The sequence below is a fragment of the Cavia porcellus genome, unplaced genomic scaffold (assembly GCF_034190915.1).
Source record: "Cavia porcellus strain 051 isolate PalLab524CR breed Dunkin Hartley unplaced genomic scaffold, mCavPor4.1 scaffold_8, whole genome shotgun sequence".
Classification (NCBI taxonomy): Eukaryota; Metazoa; Chordata; class Mammalia; order Rodentia; family Caviidae; genus Cavia; species Cavia porcellus.
The window spans coordinates 37752687-37773100 of record NW_026947491.1 but is presented as its reverse complement, the minus strand read 5'-3'; the positions used below and the strand labels follow the sequence as shown (position 1 = coordinate 37773100).

Sequence of the window (20414 nt, the reverse complement as noted above, 5' to 3'; positions counted from 1 at the left end):
TTCCCAGTATTTCAAATTAAACTCCAGGGTTCATATGTGCTAGGCAACTGGTCTACCACTGAGCCACGTCCCCTTGCCGCATTCCCCCCTCCCTTTCCATTTTTATTTTTTATTTTTTGGTACCAGGGATCAAACTTACAGCCTCGCATTTGCCAGGCAGGGCTTATGTCACTGAGCTAAATCCCCAGCCACCACCTCCCTTTTTAAACAGTTCTGAGACGTACTTCCCTAAGTTGCCTAGATTGGACTCAACTTGCAATTCTCCTGCTCAGCCTCTCAAATAGCTGGGTTAATAAGTGTGTGAAACCATGCTCAGCTAAAATTTCTTTATGAAGGATTTTTAATGATAGTAAAATTATCATAATTTCATGCCAAATGCACATATTCAACTGGACATGATTCTGAATTGTCAAAAGGAATAATCATATACAAAATAAATAAATGACAATAATAGTTATGCATAAATTTATGAATAGGCCTTTTTAAATTTTTTTCTCACATATTATGACATTTCAAGTTTTCTACAAAGAGAAAAAATTAATTTTTCAAATATGTGTGTGTTTAAAGAATGAATGGGAGGTAAAGTAATTATTAGCTATTCTGAGGAAAATCTTGATTCTTAGTAGAAGAAAGATAGCAGCTATAACTAGAAGATGTAAAATCATAGGAAATGTCTTCTCTTTTTCTCGGCTCTCTCTGTTCTCCTCTCCTCCTCCTTTCTCTTTTAATGATGAAAGAATTTTGAACATTTTACCATCAGTTGCAAAGAGAATAAAAATACAGAAGTAAATAAGTTAATGCAGGACAAGTTTCCTGAAAAGATACAAATCAAAGTATGCTGCAAAAGGAATGAACTTAGAACATAGCAAATGCATGAATGAATGAATGAATGAATAGGGCTGAGATAGTTTTCTGTCATTCTCTTTCTTTGCAACACTGAAAAGGAAGTATCAGTGAATTTCTTTCTTTCCATTAAAGTAACAGTTTTGAAAAAGGGGCAGAATTGTTGAGCTCATTATTAAATTAATATTGCTAAGTGACTTGTATATGAACTGCAGGATTATACCTATCCTATTTTTTATAAGAAGATCCAGCAGAAATAGCAGAACAAATTAACTTGTAACTCTTCTTTTAAAGCATAACATTTAATTAGACTCCATTTACAAATGCTCGTTTCATACTGACAATATGACTTGGAGAATGCTGGCACATTACCAGGTAATTCTGGAAGCAAAAACCACATTTGCTAAGAAAGAAGGTCAATTTTTAGGTGGTTGAGGTTCTGGATTTTCCAAGTAATTTGCATAGACTAGAAAACTGTTAAACATATTTCATTTTAAATACAGCCTGAATTTCTTGTTTTTCTTTTTACAAATGACATTCCATAGGCTCTTTCTCTTGATGTTTTAAAATTATAATTTATTCACACAAGATTCCAAAACTAGTTACAGTTCCAAAATTAGCTATTCATTTGATTTATGTATATAGGTTACTAAACTTTAAGAACTTAACTAAATGTAAATTTGATCATCTACACATTTTTCTTATTCTTTGTCCTTTGAAAGAACTAAAGTACAAATTAAATATTCAACTCATTATATCTACTCTTTCAACAGTTATTATTGAGCTTCTGCTGTGTGGCAGATGCTTAAGAAAATGGCGTTTAGGATGCTATTAAACATTTGTTAACATGGAAGGGAAAAAAGAAAGAAAATGGTAGTGCACCTTGTAACCTAATGGAGAAAATAGTCTCTGTCTAAATAATTTTTGATCGGTAAACACATAAGTTTGGTTTCAAAAATAGCTTTCCAAGGCAGTAACTGCTAATGCATAGTGGAAGGATTAAAGCTGTCAAAGGTAGGCAGAAGGAGTCCATTTAAAAGGCTCTCATGGAACACCAAGAGAGGATCATAAATGGATTTCAGGAAAAAAAAATGTTAGCATCTCTATTCATATTAAGAGCTTGAAAGTGACCCTCCCTCAGCTTCATGACAAGATGACTCCTATCACAGCACTGAAGATATCCCTCTCACTTTTTTCAAAATGTATAAACATTTTGATTTCAAATCTCTTTAACCATCTCCAAAAAGACATGATTTAGTACAGCCATCATAAATAGGAGACACAAACATAAAAATCAAATATCTCCTGCACGGACATGAAAAATCAGGAATTGTACATGGGCTTTTCAAACAGGACCCGTAGTACCTACTACTGTCCCTTTGCTGAAGGTAAATATATCTTTTAATACAGTAGATACAGAGGCCCCATTCTGGAACTAACATACAGGACATCCCAACAGCTACCTCCTCCACCCCAGAAAAATCCCAAAATACACCCAAAGTGCATTTATTTTATTTATATCAAAACATCTTCCCTTATCCCACCCTCCTACCCTATTTAACATTGCCCATTTAATCACTTTTGTACTTTATAAAAATAAACTACAGACCAACTATTTTAATAAATTAAGCATTTAAAAAGGGATACAAAAGGAGGAAAATTAAATGGGAAGACAAAAGCTAGGTCACACTTTGGCTTGGAGGAGGTTGGGGGGTGACTAAAGAGGTCAGAATGGTTGCAGGGCTCTGCATGGGTCGAGATAGGGGAACCACCAGAACAATTCCTCTCCTTGTGGAGGCTTTTTGTTGTTGTTGTTGTTGTTTTTTTTTTTTTTTTTTTTTTACAAACACTCCAAAATGTACAACAATGACTAAGCCACAGGGAGCAACAGTTCGTGACCCCAACAACCATTCTACTCACAGAGTAGCAGTGCCTGGGTCCTGCCTGTCTCTCACGGTGGCACCGGGGGAAGGAGTCATCACAGCAGCCTGACTGATCCAATTAGGAAGTTGAGGACACAGCTCTGAGAAAAGATGCACATGGTGTGTGATTACTGGGCTCTAGTGAAGACTCTCTTGTTTCCCTTATACTCTATTTCCAGGAGCAGCTACTATGGAAGTCCAGCTGCAACGTGCCTTCTTACCCATGGTTATTCTTGGTCCTCAAGGTATCTCAGGGCAGCAGTACAGCAATAAGGACCATAATACTTTTGTTGATTTATGCCCTTCTACTTTTTATTTAAATGTCCTTCAGTGTCCATGTGCTTAGTTGAACGAACTTATATTGTCTGATATATATAGTTTAACTTGTCCTCCCAGAATGGACAATTAGAAAGTTACCCTGAATAAACTTCAGATTAAATCCATAAGAGAGTTAAGGGTGTGTCTCCATGGTGAAGGATGTTTCTAGAATGTTTGAGGCCCTTGGTTCTAATTCCAGCACTGTGAAAATAAAAAATAATAATGGAAGCACACAGAAGCAGGAAAGGCAGAGCGGACACTTCCACTCCTACTGAGAGCTCCTATGGTTGATCACAATTTTAAGGTAAGGCAATGACCATCTTCTCTGATATGATGAGAAGTCTGTCAGATTCAGGATTATGAAAGATTCGTGGGTGAATTCACTTCCCTCATCACTAATGATGACCCCCTTCTAAGTGTACATTTGTTGGCTTGAAGCTTTGTAAATTAGTGGATGCAATACAGCAATGGGTGACCTGGCTTGGGACTGCAGCCCAGAGGGGCATGGCAGCTAATCAGTCTATATGTCTCTGTGAGCCGTGACATCCAAACATGTACATAAACCAAATTTCAGGTTTATGAAATGGTGTTTTGCAAAATGTAAGTGCTTTAAAAATAATAATACATAATAAATAATAAGGTATATCAAATCAAATTTGCTTCACCAAAATGTTGATTTTAATAATTAGAAATGTTTTAGTAACAGAATAAAATACTGTTAATAATTAAATCTAAAATGTAAAGTCCTATTTGAATTTTAAAATTTTTTGAGACTGCTTTTCATGTATGTAATAATAGTTTCCATTTATATGATTCACAACATGTGCAGATTATGTTGGGCAGGCAGAGTCAAGATGCTTTTAATAGTGAGGTGCATTATCAACACTTGCCCCAGTGTAAGCTGACAGAGGCTCACAGCAAACAATGGGCTTGGGGATGGAGGAAAGGGAATGGATGCCAGAGAACAGGTGGACAGACAGAATCGGCGGTACCTGCATTCCTTTTGGAAACACACTCTGGATCATGTCCATCACTTGCTCTTTATTGAAACCCTTTGTGTAGAGAAACCAGAGTCCAACTGAGGGCTACATTCCAGGGCAGCCTGTGATCCTCTGCAGCTCCCCCAGAATCAGGTCCCTTTTCTCCTCCGAACTTTCTCTCCATCTGTATCTTGTACATTCTACTGGCGAGATCATCTGGGAAATGCCAATCTTACATTCTTAACTCCAAGTTCCCTGGAAGACTAGCAGAATGCCTGGCACTTAGTAAATGTTAGTTGAAAGAGTGAATTAATTACACGTGGAGAGCAAAGGAGCCGAGCCAAGACACCCATATTTCTAGCTTGAGCAGTCACTCATGTGGTGCCATTTCCCAAGAGGGTTTAGGCTGGGAGAGAGAACAATGAGTTCAGTTTTGGACAAACTACGTTTGACTAAAAAACTTTGAACATTTTATTTTAGGAGCACATAAGCATGTATGAATAAATAACTATAAATAGAGATCAACAGAAGACTACCAATTTTAAATCTCTTGTAAAAATTATCCTTTATGATTTTAGAATAGCTTCATATGCCTCAAATATAAAAATCAAGCACAGTGAGAGTTATTTGGCATTTTTTCCTAAGAACAATTATTTAAAACAGAAACTTATTTTGGTAAAGCACGGTATTCTACTTGTTATAAATAGGTCTTTTTCATCTTAAATACTGTCAGTAGTGAGAAGACAAACAAATCCAGATTATCTGCTGGAAAGCAATATGAAAACTATCTTTGCCCAGTGAGATTTTTAACATCTAGTAGCACCCAGTGAGAGCACACTTTTAACACCCTGAAAAGACCTACCCCACGCCAGCCCTAAGAGCCAGTGCTGTGCAATTATGACTTACTTCAGCTATTCTTGGCTTTTGATCTTATCTTTTTTTCCCCTAGTTTTCCTATCTATATGTTGACCTTCCTTGATGCCTTCCATCACTTCCTGTGATCATTTTCATCTCTCTGGTCTTGGATGAAGATTCTTCCTCCAGCTATGTTCCTTTTCAATGCTCAATCTGATAAGAAAGAAAGAGATCACACTGGATTAGAACTATGGAAGAGTCAGTCCTGTATCTTGCTTCTCAAAGCACCTCTAAAGGCTTACAGATGGTTCAGAGCGCTCTCAATCCTGTTGTATTTAATTGGATTTGTATTTATAAATTTGCTATCCTTAGTTTCAATAAACATGCTGTAGTATACATGTTTAATCCTAGCATTTAAAGGTGGAGGCAAGAGGATTGCCCTGAGTTTGAGGCCAGTCTGGGCTACACAATGAGTTCAAAGGCAGCCTGGACTGCATAGCAAGACCTTGTCTCAAAAACAAACAAAAAACTGTAACAAATGTTTTAAATATGCTTTTGAATGGAGTGGCCCATGCCTGTAGTACTGGTTCTCTGGAAGCCTGAGGCAGGAAGATCACAAGTTTGATCTTGGCCAGGACAATTTAGCCAGACACTATCTTAAAAAATTTAAAAGGAGAAGGGCAGGATAGAGATATAGCTCGATGCAAATGCCCTAGATTTAATTCCCAGGATAATGATATCTTGGTTCCTGAACTCAATTCTTTCCACTATTCTGGTTGCAAACTAAATCAGATGAGAACAAAATCAAAATTTCCCCATAATGTCAACAATGAACTTGACTACTGAAATTGATTCCATTTTCATCCGATTTGGTTTGTGATCAGAATCATGTCAACAATTAAGTTCATGAACTGGAGTACCACTGTACTATCAAAACAAACAAATGAAAGAAAGAAGGAAGAAAAGCAAGCAAGCAATCAAGGAAGCAAGCCATTTTCCTGTGTTAGCCTCATTCCAAACCCTGCCCCTTAGCTTTGCTGCCACAGAGGAAAATATCTGAGCATCATTTCTAGGGTCCAGATCCCCAGAAGTGACACCTATAGTATCTAGGTTCTTTTCACTTCTTACCAGACTATTTTCTAATAATATTTACGAAGTAGTTAAGATACATTATAAACTATTTTAAATGAATTCTATGTATTAGTACACATATTTCATATCATACTGTAAGGTAGGCATTATTATCCCCATTGTAAGTGATGAAACCTAGAAATAGAGAAATTCAGTGACTTGCCCAAGATCGCAGAGTTAGTACACTGTGGAATCAAAATTAAAAGTTGGCCCAGGTATAGCGGTGCATGACAGTAGAGCTACTTGGGAGGCTGAGGCAAGAAAATTACAAGTTTGAAGGCTGTGTATTTTGGTGAGACTCTGTCTCAAAATAAAAAGGGATAGAGATGCAGCTCGATAGTAAAGGTAAAGAACTCCTGAATCTCATTCCAAGATCTCCCAGCCCCTAAAAGAGATCAGAACTTGAGAAATCTGTCCACAGAGCCCACATTCACTAAATGTGCTACCTCACAGAAAGTTTTATCAATTTATACACACACCATTAGTCAATATAGATGCTATACTTAATTTAGGGACACTTACTTTCTAATTAACAAACTCTTAGATATACCCCACACATGCTTTTCCACCTTGAAATTAATTGAAATAGGACCTATTATTTATTTCCTTCTCTCTTCCATTTCTACAATGGGATGAATTACAACTGAGATGTAGGCTTAACAGCTTTTTGGGTGTGGAGTAAACATGATAGAATACTTTGTGCCGATAAATGTAGGCTTTGAAAATTCATTGTTTCTGCTTGTTTCAAGCTTGTTTCTGCAAAGTGTGCAAATAATGATAAGGACCACTTGGTAGGCACTTTCCATGTAGCAAGCAACCTGCTTGGGTGTTTTGTAGACTTTGAGTTATTCAATCACCAGATGGGTATCACACCCCCGTTTTGCAGCGAGGTGGAGAATTGACTCACAGTGTACCTGCATAACGGTGCAGAAGTGCCAGGCAAGGCAGACATTACACTACCAGACTCAGCACTTGGCCGGTTCGTTTTTTGTTTGTTTTTTTTTTTTTTGGTACCAGGGATTGAACTCATGATCTGGAGCTTGCCAGGCAAGCTTGAGCCACTGAGCTAAATCCCCAGCCGCTTGGCCCTGGTTCTTTAAGTAACTCAAATGAATTAGATTGTATTACCATACAGCTGTAATACCTAATGAACTTCAGCTCCTCTAATAGATTTAGAAAATAAGTGACTTTACAAAGCTGACTTAGGCCAAAACCAGAGACAACAGACATTTTTAAAAGAAGCTCACTCTAAGCTTATAATTTAAATTCATTTTGGACTCAAGTGTGTATTAGTGACCTCCTGCTAGAGCTAATTAATGACAAATCTGGAAAGGTGCAATATTTATCACCATGCTGGAAGAAGTGTTACCTGCAAAGAGGTTTAGGCCACACAGTGTCAGGTATCTGCAGAACAAATAGCTGAGATGGCTGGGAGTTCCTTTCACTAATTTGCTTTTGGCTGTGGCTGCTTCTCTAACTTCCAGTGTTAAAATATTGTCATGTATGGATAAGATCCAAAGAACAAGGCTGGTAAAAAGGTTAATCAGGGTTAATCAGGTAAAGGGGTATGATTCCATCAGTCAAGAAAAACCAGTAATTTTAAATACCATTATAGATCCTACAATCAGGAATAAAAAGACTGATTTCAGAATAAATAACTTTTCATATAGGTAGAATTTGTGTATCTGATAGTGGACACATGTGTGTTATATGAAGGAAATGTCCATTATTCTGAAATAACCTTACCTTTTGACATCCTTATTTATATTTATTTGCTTTTATTAATTAAGCTTATTGATACATTTTAGCTATACATAATGATCACTTTCACTATAGGGGATTTGTACCTGCACATGATATAACTTGGGTTTTCCCCCCCTATTTCCCTGCCCTTCTTCTAACCCTTCTTTCCCACCTTATTTACAAAAGCTTTGTTTCCATTTTACATACCTATTATTTTATTTATTTATTTGGTACTGGGAATTGAATTCACAACCTCATACTTGCCAAGCATGCACTTATGCTGCTGAGCTAAATCCCTGGCCCTACATCCCCCTTTTTTTTTTTTTTTTTTTTTTTTGTCTTTTTCTTTTTTATCAGTACCAGGGATTGAACTCACAACCGCACACTTGTAAGGCAGGCACTTATGCCGCTGAGCTAAATCCCCAGCCCCTACATCCCTATTTTTAAATCATTGCTAAAATTCAGATTGTCCCAACAGTCCTTTACAGTTAAAAAGAAAAACTACATTTAAGAAATAGTTTTGACTTTATATTACTCAAAATCTGTACACAAGACATTTGCTAGTATCAGACCAGATGTAGTTGGAAGGCTCTAAAAACTGGTGGAAGAAGGCACTTGTTTTCTGTAAGCAGCTGGTGGCAGCCCCTTCTGCAGCTGTCCTATTGGGCAATCCAGATGTGGATCAAGTGTGACCCAGCTGGACACAGCAAGAGGTTGGTATGAGAGCAAATGTGGCTTAAGTTCAGGTCCAGCCCTCTTTGGAGTTCTACTGATCTTTCTTCACAAAGCGGCCCCTCCTTTCTGGAACTATAGCAAAAAGCCATGAAGCTACTAAAAAACTCCCAACTGAAGTCACTCAATTCTTGTACAGCACAGATTCTTATCCTAGGTTCACTTGAGAGAGGATGCAGAAATTTTGTTTTCTTAAAACTGTGGGGCAGCCCAAACTCCTTTAGTATCATTTTGGGAAGATGGCTCACTTAGGCAAGGTCTACAGGTAACATTCAATACTAGCAATAACAGCCTCAGATCATGAAAATCTAGTTAACAGATGGAAAACTAACTCCCCAGACCTCGAAGTAGTGGTTCCTATCTGAAGATACGGTGGCCTGGGACCCACTCACTGGCTGGTCCTCCGAAGAGGACCATTGCAAAGTCAAGGAACACAGTATAGCAGATCTACAGTACTGGCTTTTGAGTAGGCTCTGGGTTCAAGACTTAAAATGTGTCAGTTATAGTCTGGACTTGGGATAAATTCTTTAAATCTCTGGATTAGAGATTAGGATGGCATGTCCTGTTAAGCCATGCTGGAAGCATTACACAGCAGACAATTTTAAAATGTTTCACTTACTGCTTGTCTTAGTACATAGTAACTAGGGGAACCACCTTCATGATATCCTTTGTACTCCACTGAAAGCACAGTAATAAGGTTTAGGAACTGAGATACTGAAAAGACCTCCTTAAGGAATCTGCATTAGCAGGCAGTCCTGGAAAAACACACTGATGTAACCCACCACTACTGCACTACACTCCTCTTCCCTCCCACCCCAATCCTCGCACAGCAATCATCCTTTAGCTCCAGAATCCTGAAGTTTTCTCTACTTCCAAGTTGTCAACTAAAACCCAGAGGGGTGAAGATCTTTATCTGATTGCAAATTGGTTTGAAGCACTTGACTGAGACCCCAAAAAGGAATGGCTTTCCCCTTCACTACTTGCTGTCTGATGTAAATGGAGCCAATTAAGTCTCTTTGAACACTCTTCTTTTTTATATGGAGGTAATACCTAACTGAAGGTGAAAAGGATTAAATGCGAAAATATTTATCTGGACAGTTCTTAGAGTAGTAGCTGGCAAACAGTAAGGCTTCAATTCATAACTTTAATCCAATTCAAAAAGTGCTAGGTAACTGCATGCTTTGGTGTACTATGAACTAGCAAGTAAGTTGAAATTGAAAGATATGCTTGAGATCAGATTCTCTTAAACCCTGATAAATATATATATATATATCCTTTAAAAAGATAAACTTTTTAACTGATTTATTGATCTATGGCTCACGATTTACCTCTTTACCTACTCAATTTCTTACCCAATTCATAAGAATTATTTGTGCCAGCAAAGTGCCCATTACTTAATACTTAACCTCAGTAATTTCACACTAAATTAACTTTCTCTAGGAAACAAGGCAGAACAAGATGACCTCCAGAATATTACTGTGATGTGTCTACTATTAATCATCTCTCCTTTTCTTTCTTCTTCTTTTTTCAAACTAGAAAGAATCAGGATTAAAAAAAAAAAAAACAAAAACAAAAGCAGCAGAGGGAAGCAATATGCATCTGAAATAAAACTGCGTGCAGATCGGCCGAGCGAGGCTGCCTATCTTTCCCTTTTGTTTGAATTGACCTTCCCGTTTCTCGGGCTTATCTAGAACTCGCCTCCTAAACAGGGTTCTCGGGAAGCCATAGTTGACCTAACCAGGGCCTTCACTTCTCTTCGAAGGGAGTAACAGTGTTAGTCAATAACGAGGAGGAGCTTCACGCTGGGTTGTTCTAGCTCTTGGTCTCCAGCGGTGAGCCACGTGAAACAACCACTGCAATACAGTGACTCCTCGGTCTGCCCGCTGGAAAGACTCCAGGCAGGTGAATTTATGGATCATGATTCGCCTTCCCTTTCCTGTTCTCATTAAACACACGAGGGAACTATCCCTGTCAATAAAAGGTTCCGTTTCCACCCTGCAAATTTGCTCTGCACAAACTGGCGCGCAGGTGAGAGATTTCCTGTCGCCATTTTAAGGAGACACAAGTCCCGCGCAAGGAAGTGCCCAGTTAAAAGGGGCTGTGCCTGAAACAAAGAGGCGGCAGAAGAAAGGGAAGCGGGTTCAGCGGCCCCCGCCCCCTCACCCAGCTCCCTCACCCTCCAACTCTCTCAGTCCGGACTCGCGAGGCCCCGGCACGCCGCAGGCCCTGGGGCTGAAAAGCATGGGGTCTCCACGCCCGGCCTCTTCGCGCCTAGACAGGTGCGCGCTCGGGGCTCAGTGAGTCCCTTGGCTCACATCACACCCAGGCCCCAACACAGCTCCACATTCCGGATCTCGGGGAGGGATGACGAGTTTGGCGGGTGCTGGGTCCGGAAGAGGGGAGGCGCCTCCCGCTGAGCGTTGGGGACAAAGGATTCCAAAGGTGTCCGCGCGCCCAGGCTTCCCCCGCCGCTTCTGTGCCCTTCCCGCCATTCCGGCCGCTGGAGCTCGGTCCCCGGCGCCGATGCTTTGCGCCAGCGCGCTCGCACCTCCAGGCGCCGCCAGCGGCCAGTGGGGAGCTCTGACCAGCCGCTCCCGCGGCCATCCTCACGCTGCGCCCTTCCCATAATGCAACTCCCCTGGCTCCTGCGGCCCTGACTGTACGCCGAAGCACCCCAAAATGCAGCCCCTCACTTCAAGTGCCCAACACTCCTGTCCTCAGCCGATGCTCGGCTAGCTGCTGCGCCGCTTCACCTCTCCCCACGACTCCCCATCCTCCAGCCGCTGCCGCAGCTGAGTTTGGAGTTCGCTGCCCGGCCTCGGGAGGGCGTCAGGCAGGTGCCCGGGTGGCGCGCGGCCTCGGGTCTGGTGCGGGGCTCGGCGCGCAGGCACACGCGCTCCCCGCAGCCCCTCCCTCGCCCCTTCCCCGACGCTCAGTCTCCGCCAGCCGCAGTCGATGCATCGTCAGAGAGCCGGGAGAGGGAGGCTGCAAGGCGCGGCCGCTAGCGGAGACACCATGTGATGGGCACGGCTCACAGACACGCAGCTCTGGTTAAACTGCGGGCGGGACGGGAGGAATGGCCTGACTTTCCCGGCGACGCCTTCGCGAGCCATGGGTGCGGAGGGCCGACGCGCCCCCAGGAGGAAATGACTACCCTCGGCGACCCGCAGGGCCCGCGCGTGCCGATGTAAGCGCGAGGCCGGCGAGCCGAGTGTGGGCGGGTGTCGGTGTTGGGGGGAGATTCTGATGATGCAATCGGCCTGGAAAGGAAGACAGCCGAGGCGGCCACGCCACACCGCCTGAAGGTCGCCGGGAACCTCCGCCCTTCACCTTCCTCAGAAAGCCGCCGCACCACGCCGAGCCTCCCCGCCCATTCCCCGCTGACGGGGGCCACCTCTTCCCGGCTGAGCCTTTCAGACCTTGACACAAAGGACGGCAAACTGCCGGGGCAACGTCCCGCAGGGCAGACACTTTGCGGTCTTGTGCCACCTTTCCCTTTCTTTCCCGAGGTAAGGCGATTTCTCCGCGGCGGGGAGAGACGGGAGGTTGTAGCGGTGCGGAGAGGCGGGAATGCGGCGGCGTGGAAGGAGGGCGGCGCGGCTGCGCCGGATGCCCTGGGATACTGCTTTTCGGAAAGGAAAAGTCCCGGTCCTCTGTTCCCGAGCGCACCCCGCGGCGCGAGGAGGCGCGAGGGACCCAGGTTGCACCTATGAGTGGGCTGTGGCTTACTTTTTTAAAAAATCGGTTTTCACAGTGCCAAAGTGTGGCACCAGACCTGGTTACATTTCACGAGGGTCGGGGACCACGCAGGTCTGGAGGACATGTGGCCGCGTACCCGAGGAGTGCCCAGGCCTCCACGTGGGGGACTTTCCGGAGTGAACAGGGCCCGGGAGCGGGGCTCGTAGTGTCCCCGGCTGCCGCGCTTGGCCGGGGTGTCTCGGGACTGCCGGAGGTCGGCGGGCCGCGTGGGGGAACGCTAGTAAACCAGAGCACTCTTGGCCCCTACTTCCGCGGCGCCCCTCTCTCGGTAACCAGGGGACTAGGAGGATGCGGGGGAGGGGGTCACTAAAGGATGCTGGCGGTGACTGTGCATTCCCGCCTTGAAGAGCTGCCTTCTAAAATGAAGTCAGGGCCAAAGAGCTTTGCCGAGAGCTGGATCTGCGGGAGTCGGTGAACAAAAGGCCGCTGCTTGCAGGCGTGGATCGCGCTCCCCTCCAGTCTCACTACTCCCTCGACTCCATACCAGGCATCTCACTCGCTCACGCTCTTAAACGTTGCCACAAAAGGCTTTTAAACTCGCCGATGCGGCTCCTCCTCGAGGGGAATGCTCCGTGATCTTGTGTGCGGCCGGCCCTCGCCTCCTAATAACCGCCCCCCCCCCCCCCCCACTGCGAGCATCGGGTTCCTCTGCGCCCCCTGGAACCTTGCAGGTCACCGGGCTTCCTGGGAGCCTTTAACTTGCCGGGTTGCTCGTCCCGCGTCCCTACCAAACTAGTCACGGAAGGCAAAGTGCTTCTGGCAGCAAAAGGAATTTCGGGGTAACCGCTTCACGCCGTCCCCAGTGCCTTTCACCGGCTGCTACAATTCGAGTCCTTTGTGTCTCGCTCTGCAGCGCCGACCCAGGGTTTTCACCAGCCTGTTTCTCTGGCGGAAACTAAAGTGCTGCTGGGTTCAAATACTTTTTCGGACTAACCTATGGTGATGTACGCAGTTAGAAAACAGAATGCATTTGGAAGGGGTCTTGAAATCCCTGCTATGGTTATTACATTTTTTTAATATAAGGTGGAGGGGAGAGTGTTTGCAGAATGCAGGGCCGAGCGGGGCTGTAATTTGTCACCTTGATAGAAAAAAAACTGTGCGGCAACTCGTGCTTTTTCTGACGTCAGGACAACGGAAATAAAACCTGAGCTGGCAGCTGGCTGGCCTCATTGTCAAATATCTCATACTAGGTAGGTACTCCTGTAATTTATGCAAAACTGTCCATACACTGATCTGGTGTGAGCCCCTGGATTTTGATTCAAACGCTTGCCTTGAAAATGACTTTGCTCTTCAAACTCACTTCAGTTCTCAGTTCTCAGTATGTCACAGGAAACCTCGTTGGTTTGAGGTCTTTTTCGTGATGCGGTTTAATACCTTCCCCATTTACTGCACTCAAGTAAATGTTTCCTCCCCAAAGGCATACTGTGCGACTGCCAGCAACTAGCCAGATAACTTCCTACTTCTGAGAAGCTCTCTTCTGCTAGAATATCAATGCATGTATAAATAGATTTCAGGTATTAAGGCAGTGAAGAAATAAAGAGTCATGGGTTGAGAAGGATGCTCGAGATGAAAGGGGCTGTGTGCGCTTTGACTTTTGTCTTGAGACCTAAATGATAAGAAAGGATCAGCTCCTTGAATGGTGAGGGAAGAAGTTTGCCAGAGGAACAGCAAGTACTTGTGCCACACTTCTTTCGCTGCAGTATAATTTAGAAGATGAGGTAGATGGAATTTAAAGACGTTTTCGGTTTTTTAAAATGTAATCTCTTTCTTATGTACTTTTTTTTACATTGCTTGTTGGATTAAGACTGGGACAAAAGGAGTCGCAGTCTTAGGAGGCCTGGTATCTGGCCACCTTCCTTTCGTCTTTCCCTTCCCTTAACAATGATGTCAAACCTATCACGCAAAGCGGACCGTTTGTATCACTGAAAACTCTAAAAGATCACTACACTAGGGCAATACTTGAGTCAAAAATTGATCTTATTCATCATTTCCCTAATGTCTGGCACACTGCAGTTGCCTATAAAGTACTTACTGGATTGAGACCTTGACAAAGCCATGCCTTCCACCTCTGTGCTATTGTTGTCCGTCTCTTCTTTGCTATAACACATGTAACTCCTCTTTCTCCTAAGTTTGAAACACTGGAGTCTTTTTTGATTGTTTCTTACCACTCTTCTCCACTTTTGAGCCATGACTGTTACAGGCAACTGAGTTAGAAGTATTATTGGCTGTCAGACAGAGCTAGGCCCTCAAAGGAGCAGAAGGCCAGATGCCTTGAAACCCTAGAGGAGAGACACCATCAGCTGTAGGCCAGATCTCAAGACAAAAGATCAAGCAAATATACCCACATTCTAAGGATTGATATTCTAAGTAGGTCTCTGTCACTCTGAGGAAGCCAGGAGTCACCATCCTAATCCCCTACAGAGTTCTGTATGTATGCCCACTTGCTACATGGCTCACTTCTCCATTTGTCCCTCATTTAATCAATTTCACCTGAGCAGTTAATTTTATTGGTTGACCATAGTTCTGCCCCCACCTTACACCCATCTTGTGAATTCCCACTTTAGCACCACCTCATGTCATGGTTTTGCTCTATAAAATCCCTAGAAAAGATGGCAATCTAGTCAAGACCCTTTATGTCTCTCAGACAGAAGCTTGCTTTCTCTCAGTAAATATATTCTGTTCCTAACCTCTGTGTTCCTAAAATTCATTCTTCCATTTTAGAAAACACAAACTCTTACTGGATATCTAGTAGGTTTCATCTCCCTATATCGTCACCAGATCCTTGCAGATGTCCTCAAACTTGTGTTCTTGACTTGCTCAAGTTCAGGTCCCTGTCATCTGACCACAATGTCATTTCAAGTAGGATGTTGGGGTACGAGGAACATAAAACAGACACCGAGCTGCCTAGTGGTGCTGGGGAAGGATGTGAGCCGCACACGTGGTGAGGGATAAAGGAACAGTTATGCCTTTCTGCTGGCTCTCCTCCACTCCAGGCTGTGCTGCCCTGAACTCCATCAGGACACTCAAATTTGTATTCTAAACTTCAGTTCATATTTTTAAGGATTTTGTCTCTTAAAAAAACTTCCTGGGGATTTACATTGTCTATATAAAGTCTAAATTCCTTTGCAGTCTGACCTTGTCTGTGTTTTCATCTTTTCTCTCTGCCGTTTCTTTCTTCCTATTTTATGCTGTCCCAGTGGTCTTTCTGCTTCAATAGATGTGTGGATTCCAGTCTGGAATGCCTGCTGAAATTGTTTTTTTTTTTTTGGTGACAGTGTAGCCCAGGAGCAATTTTCCCATCTTTTAAAAGAAGTATTCACTGATCACCTAATTGGTAATTTTATGAGGATTTATTTGTTAATCCTTTACTTTTTGCATTACTGTCACTCTACAGGATCAGAATTTTAGGCTCTGAATCACATGTAAACCCTGTTTCTCAATTTACTTCCCCGGGATCTTGAGCGAGTTTTTATTTTCCAGGGTTTCATTTGTTAAATCGGGATTGTGATGGTGGCTGCCTCAGAACTTATCTTACTGAGTTATCCTGAAGATTTAATTAAGATAATGGTTGATGAAGTGTTTGGCACAGTGTTAGCATTTCATATACATTAAATTAAAAAGAATTTCAAGTTCTTTATCTTTCAGAGGAAGTAGAGAAAGAGAATTAGGAAAATTCCCCTTACCTTTGCAGTTCTATGACTATTTGATCTTTTGAAAGATCTTTTCTGAAGTAGATATCCTAATGGAAACTAACATTTTCCATTTCTGGGAGGAAGTGTTCTCAATGATGGTGTGGGGGTGGGAGAGGTATGTGAGGAGTAGGTACATTCACCATTGCCTGGTGGCCTTCAAAAAAAAGATATCTTGGTCCACTGACTCCAAGTAAGTCTTTTAAAGCCATCATTATGCTTAGTTTTGGAATTAGATCTCATATTCATTAGTTTTCCAGTAGTAAAATGGATCATGGTTAGAAGAGACAACTTGGCAACATGGTTTGGGGGAACTCACACTGGGCTTGTAGTCAAAAAGACTGTTTGAGGACTGTGGATGCATTCAGTGGCAGAGAGTTTGCCTAGAAGGTATGGGACCATGGGTTTCATCCCCAGCATGAGGAGAGAGACAGACAGATGGATGGACACACAGACCAATGAGGTTGTGATGTCTTTGTGAATAACTAGCTTGTTACCCTTGGGCAGCTCATCAAATATTTTTGTTATTGTTGTTTTTATTTTTGAAACAAGGTCTCACTGAGTCCCTAAATATCTCAGGTTAGGCTAGCATTTGTAATCCTCCTGCTTCAGCCTCCCAGGATGCTGAAATTACAGGTGCACACCATCACGCTTAACCTGACTGAATCTTTTTATGCCTTACTTTCTCATCTGCCCAGTACTAGTAATAGTACCTGAACTTCCTACCTTGTCAGTTGTAAAGATATAGTGAGAACCAAACTGGCAAAGTTCTTCAATAAGTTAACAGAATTACTCAAGATGATAGTGTTCTAAAAAAAAAAAAAAAAAGATAATAGTGGTTTAGAGTCAAGCACACTGCTGATCTGTAGGTTTGTGGAAAAGATATCAATTGACTGGTTGATTAACACAATGTATTGCTACATAGTCCAGCCTGGCCTCAAACTCACAGTGATCTTCCTGCCTCAACCTCCTAAGTCCTGGGATCACTAGGATGTGTCATTATACCTAGCCTTACGGGAGGTTTTAGGCTAGTGATTCTCAGCACCAGCTTTGCCTTAAACTCATTTGGTGTCTTAAAATTTATATATACCCAGACGCTATCTCCAGAGATGTATTTATCAAGGGATGAAGCCCAGACAAGAGAATTAAACAACAACAACAAACCTTTAGGGGTGATCTATTATGGTTTAGATTTAAGACAAAACAAACAAAAACTTAGCAGACCTTAAGTGATGATCTCCATCGCTGTGTTGCTTGATAAAGTCTTTTTTTTTTTTTTTTTTGTCTTTTTCCTTTTTATCAGTACCAGGGATCGAACTCAGGACTGCCTGCTTACAAGGCAGGCGCTTATGCCGCTGAGCTAAATCCTCAGCCCCACTTGATAAAGTCTTAGTAATGCAATATCAAGAGCTTGACTGACTCTTTCCCCTTGATTTTATTAACTAACTAGTTGTTGACATAATGGAACCACAGCCTCAGGTTACAATTTATAACCTAAATTTTCCCATGCATGGATGCCTGTCTAGTGACAACAGTCTGGGGCACATGAAGATTTAATGTATACGTCTCAGTTTCCATCTCTTAGGACAAAGAAGATTGGAAAAGAAAGAGACTGTGAAAAGGGCAAGAGACAGGCTGTGGACCCAGGAATAGATGGGAGAAGCTCAGAGTAGAAGATAGAGGGAGACACAGAGAAAGCAGAGGAAACAGTTGAATTTAATTTATTCAATTGGTTTTTTTTTTAAAGCTACAAACCGGTAACTATAGTGCCGCATTAGGATGTGGGCATATTGTGGGTGAGTTATACTTTCTTTTTAAATTGTTTGTAGTTAGTTGCCAACATTTTTTTAAAAATCAGCATTTCATTTAAAAACTGGTTTTTTGGCATTCCTTGAAGGAAAAAAAAATCTTGCTCATTTCTACTGCAAGTTGGAGAAAAACAGGTATGACTTGTGTTCTCCAGGTCTTTATGCCCAGTATTCTTTGTTCATTTATCTTGTCTGCTGGGGCCCTGGCTACATTTGTTTTTAGCCTTTAATCATGCATTTGTAGATCTTAATCCTGGCTGTACATTTGGATTCCCTGGAGAACATTTAAAATACCCATGCTTGGATCTTGTGCTACACTTATTAAGTTGGAAGCCATTATTATGTATGGTGCCCCTTTTATCACTATTATTTTATAAAGCTCCTGGAGTGATTCCTACATCAAATCAGAACTGAGGACTATTGGTCTACTAAGTCAGCTATTCAAAAGATATATCCACAGGTTTATCTTCTTACCACTTAAACTGAACCCGTAAGAAAGAGTTTATAGTCAGAAAACTTTAGAACTGGAGAAATCTTTGAGAGAGCATCAGTTAACTCAACCATCCAGAAACCCAAAGAGGAGAAAGGAATTTTTCAAGAACTAGACCGTCACTTGGTTTTGAATTATAAAATGTCCTTTATTACTTTTTTTCAAACAAAATTATATTTAAAATATTTTTGTTTTATAAAGGATCTGCTTTACCTCTTTATGCTGTCTCAACCTCTCACTATTTCAATTTTTCTTCAGTATTTTATAAGGAATTAACTGTCAAAGCTTAACTAATGCTTAAGACTAAACCATAATCCTATCCACTGTCTTTGGTTCAAAAATAATCCTTGATTAGAAATATCATTTGAACAAAAAATATGCAAAGAGAAAGAAATTTCTCTAAGGCTCAAAGGTTCAAAGTTATTTTTATCTCCATAACTTTTTAACTTGTAAAATTTCTATTATTTTTAGCAACAATAATATGTTCATTTTAGGAATAAGAAAAATAACAAATAATAAGAAAAATCATTCATAATCTCACCACTGAGACTGTTCTTTGTGTCTTTCATCCTTCACAAGTTATGTGCATAATTGTAGTATATAAATTGTTATTGTTTATATTGAGACATTCCACCAAAGCCTCATGGACTCATATGTCAGGTTCTTGGGAAATGATCAAGTTCTCAAGGTTTAGGGCTGACTTGCTGTTAGGAGGGGGTGTCTGAGTGAAAGAGATGGATCATTGTGGACATGGCTTAGAAGAGTTAATCTTTCTCAGCTTCTCCCTTGATCTTCACAGCTTCCTGTCTGCTATGCCTTCAGAAGTTCTCCTTTAGTACACCCTGTCCTGCCTTGGAGCCAGCTGACTATAGACTGAAACAGCTACAGTAAACCTCTCATCTTTTGATTACAGGAGTCAGGTATTTTGTTTAGCAACAAAAGTGACTAAGCCAGATTCTGGTACCAGGAGTGGGGTTATTGCTGGTTGAGAAGCCTTTTGAACTGGTTCATGGAAGGAGTTTGGAAAGGCTTCAAGATGCCTGTTGGAGAAGCCCTAGAATGCTGTAAACTGAGCTTGATGGGAGATCCTGATCACAGTTCAGAATACCAGAATGCCGATATGCAGAAGGTCAAAGCTAGGCTTGACAGGTTTCAGTTGGGAACAAGGACTGTATTGGCAGCTGAACTTCCCGCCATGTATGGTGTCCTCTGGCAGAAAATTTGTTTACATTTTGCTCATGTCTTGAAACTTTGTCAGAGATTGAGATTATGGGTGGTATATTAATTACTTGGTGGAGAAAATTCCAAGCCAACCTAATAGTTAGGCTGCAGCGTACTATGCTTGCTACTTTTTAGCCAGGTTTATCCTGAAAATTAGGAGAAAAAAAAATCTGGAAAGTTTTCTGTTTCTCCAGGAAGAAAGGGCTGGCAAAGTTGGAGCAGAGGAGAGTATGGTTGTTAGAAAGATTAACATTCTAAAATAAACCACGTACTTTACAGCAGGACAATAGAAAAAATGGCTTGAGAATATGTGAGGAGGGAGCAAGGCCCCTCCCATGATAGCTTCAAAAATACAAGTCAGCAGGGTGTGGGATTACAGCACATACCTGTAATCCCAGCTCTCTCGAGGCTGAAGCAAGAGGATTGCTGCAAGTTTGAGGGTAGCCTGGGCTACATGAGTTCAAGGTCAGGTGGAACTACAAAGCAAGACTCTGTCTCTAAAATATATATACTTTATATATACAAATATTTAAGAAATGCAAAGGTCAACATTTTTGAGAAGAGAGCCTCTAGGCACTGTGCTCTAGGAGAATGGCTGTCCGGGCAGTTTGTTTCCTGGGGTTTGCATCACACAGGCATGCATGCACTTGAAGACTGTAACCATGATACAAAGGACCATAGCTACTGCTGCTAAAGCTAGCAGCAAACTTCAACATTGTCCATTTGTGCTGGTTTTACAGACATTTAGAATGCAAGAGTTGTGGGGTCAAGGAGGCTTCCACCTAGATTTCAGAATTAAGCCTGCTTGGGAGACCAAGCAGTGTGCTCTTGAGAGAGCAGTGCATGAAGCTGTGACAGAAGTTGAAAATGTAGTGGTACCTCAGTTTATAAACTTAATTCTTTCCATGATTCTAGTCATGAAA

The 20414-nt window shown here is 42.0% G+C and overlaps 1 protein-coding gene and 1 long non-coding RNA gene across 8 annotated transcripts in view; one reads left to right on the top strand and one right to left on the bottom strand.

The window, feature by feature from the left end:
- Positions 1–12100, bottom strand: part of LOC106029003 (uncharacterized) — a 55207-nt gene extending 43107 nt beyond the window's left edge. For 2 of the 4 annotated variants that reach the window (XR_010049223.1, XR_010049225.1), the window contains exons 1-4: positions 10701–10890; positions 4970–5131; positions 4076–4326; positions 2764–2866 (exon numbers count right to left, since the gene is read on the bottom strand). This is a non-coding gene — a long non-coding RNA (uncharacterized LOC106029003). Of the gene's footprint in view, positions 1–2763; positions 2867–4075; positions 4327–4969; positions 5132–10700; positions 10891–11217; positions 11398–11943 lie in introns of those variants that run through there. The other 2 variants (XR_010049224.1, XR_002792763.2) reach the window with 2 other exon arrangements.
- The window catches only part of Slc38a1 (solute carrier family 38 member 1), a 72052-nt gene continuing 63495 nt past the window's right edge, over positions 11858–20414 (top strand). For 2 of the 4 annotated variants that reach the window (XR_010049222.1, XM_003476080.5), the window contains exon 1: positions 11858–12033. The gene's annotated coding sequence lies outside the window, so the exon portion shown is untranslated. The remainder of the gene's footprint in view (positions 12034–20414) is intronic. The other 2 variants (XM_013159293.3, XM_013159292.3) reach the window with 2 other exon arrangements.